At 60.1% G+C, this 2,463-nt stretch overlaps 1 long non-coding RNA gene across 1 annotated transcript; it reads right to left on the reverse strand.

Annotated features, from left to right (window-relative positions):
- Window positions 1-944: 944 nt before the first annotated feature.
- Window positions 945-1,943, reverse strand: LOC306811051. Its single transcript, XR_013776594.1, has 3 exons — window positions 1,920-1,943; window positions 1,331-1,475; window positions 945-1,006 (listed from the first exon to the last, which is right to left on the reverse strand). It is a non-coding gene; the product is annotated as an uncharacterized lncRNA (long non-coding RNA).
- Window positions 1,944-2,463: the final 520 nt, after the last annotated feature.

The raw sequence follows: 2,463 nt of genomic DNA on the forward strand, positions 1-2,463 counted from the left end.
CCAGAGCCCGTCCTCGGCTCGCAGGATCAGCTCGGGCTTGCGGCGCGGGGGTGGCCTCGCTGTGTCCCTCCGCAGCACGAACCGGGACAGTGTCAGTGCCACCACCACCTTCATCTCAGCCATGGCAAAGCTCTGCCCAATGCAGTTCCTGCCACCACATCCCCATTGTCACTGTCACCCCACTGTGAGCCCAGCCAGGGATGGGGGTGGCACTTGGGGACACTCCTGTCCCCACCCCACCACGTACCTGGGGCCAGCAGAGAAGGGGATGAAGGAGGACGGAGACCGTCCCTTGCTGTTCTCTGGGCTGAACCTCAGGGGATTGAACACCTGGGGTGACAGTGACACTGTGAGGACGCAGCTGTCACAACCATGGTGACAGGGACACCTCGTAAGGTGGCACTACCTCATGCTCGGGCCAGAGCTCTGCGTTGTGGTGGGTCCCGTAGATGCTCATCAGGCAGATGACCCCTGGTAGGATGGGAATGGCCACTTTAGGGACAGCAGGTGACAGCAGTGGGTGGTGACACTGGGGACACACTGGCCACGCCATACCTTTGGGGATGACACGGCCGTCACGCAGGGGGACGTCCTCGGTGCAGCGCCGGGACACGGCAGTGACAGGAGGGTGCAGCCGCAGGCTCTCCTTGATGCACATGGTGGTGAAGGGCAGCGAGGCACCCCCAGCCCTCCACTGCCCTTGTGACACACCGGATTCCATCCTGGGGGCACCCAGAGTGTGTCAGGGTCACCTACTGCCCCTGTGACACACCCGGATCCACTGCGGGTGCAAAATGGTTCTGTCCCCAAAACTTGCTGTGTGCTCCCCGTGACACCTGGATCCAGCGGGAGCACCCAGGGGTGCTGTCCCCACCCGTGTGACACCCAGAGGTGCTGTCCCCACCTGTGTGACACCCAGAGGTGCTGTCCCCACCCAACTCCCACCACTTACCAAGCCAGGGCTTGAGGAAGGCCTAGAAAGTTTTATCCTTGGAGGCCACGAAAGCTGCAACACACAAGGATGGGGTGGGCAGGGATTCACTGGGGTGGGGACACTGGGGTCCCCTGGGTGGGGACACTGGGATGAGGCACCCTGTCTGCACCCCTTAACCCACAGTGGGGACCCTCTCCCGGCACCCACGGCCTTAGGGAACCTCAGGGACAGGTTGGTGGCCACTCTGGGGTGGTGTTTGGCCTAGCCATGGTGACACCTCTGGGGACCTGTGGGGTTGGGCTGGTGGCCACTGCCTGGGCACTGCCAGGTCTCTGTGCCAGGTGCAGTGACACCCATGGGTGGCCCTGGGGACCCATCTGGTGTCTCGTGTCCTACCTGAGGCACTGAGGAGTGGCCGAAGGGTGCTGGGGTGGAAGAGGCGCAGGACGGGCAGCCAGGGAAGTCCCCACCAGAGGCAGCCATGACGGTACCGGGCCACCAAGGCATCCACCTGCTGCAGGCCCTGCTCTGTGCTCTGGCCCTGGGGACAACAGGGGACATGTGTGTCATTGGGGACATGCACAAGCTTGGGGACACATCTGCCCTGGCGTCTCGGGCGTTGTAAGGCCGCTGGGAAGAGTCCAGCCGCGTGGCTGGCGCGGTGTCGGAGTGCGGCCGCCGGACTCTCACCTTCCGGCGGTCCCGTGCAGGGGTTGCCAGCCTTGGGGGCAAGTGTGTCTGTCCCTACTGTCCCCTTGCAAGTGCCACCACCTCGTCCTCACTGTCCTTTTGCCGGTGCCACCACCCCATCCTCACTGTACTCCCAAGTGCCACCACCCTGTCCTCACTGTCCTCCCAAGTGCCACCACCCCAATCATTCCTTCTGTCCCGTCACAGGTACCACCACCCTGTCCCCATTGTTTCTTTGCAGGTGCCTCCCCCCCTGTTCCCACTGTCCCCGCAGGCATTATCCCTGTCCCCTCACCATGCCAGTGTGTCCCAGCAGCCAATTTTACCGGGGGGGATGGGGAACTTGTTCAGCTGGTGACAAGTGACCCGGAATCGGGTGACAGTCAGCAGCACATCTATCACGATCCGCTCAACCCAAGCAGGAGTCATGATCGTTAAGTCGACCCCAGGGTGCAAAAGACAAAAGGCAAGAGACTCAGGTTTGTTTAGCAGAAAGCAGTAATTCAGTTTATTGTGTACTAACAATCAAGTTTTGTGATAGAGAGAGAGAGATAAAAGGGGAGAGAGAGAAGGATGGAATATACCTACCAATAGACGGGACGCACCCTTGTGGCCATCCAACGAGACGAGATGAGACAAGACGCATCTTCAATCCATTGGGGAGAAAAAGATCTCGAAGTCAGTTTGGGGAAAATCACTTTTTATAGTCCTTTTCCAAAGCGAGTGGCCTCTGGCCAAAAGGTAGGAAGATTTATGGACTATTGTCTGTGGAGATCTTAGCCCCGCAGGTGCGGGGACAGGGTGTGATAACCAACACTCTGCAGTGTACCATGAAAAGC

Source organism: Erithacus rubecula, assembly GCF_903797595.1.
Source record: "Erithacus rubecula genome assembly, chromosome: 21".
Taxonomy (NCBI): Eukaryota; Metazoa; Chordata; class Aves; order Passeriformes; family Muscicapidae; genus Erithacus; species Erithacus rubecula.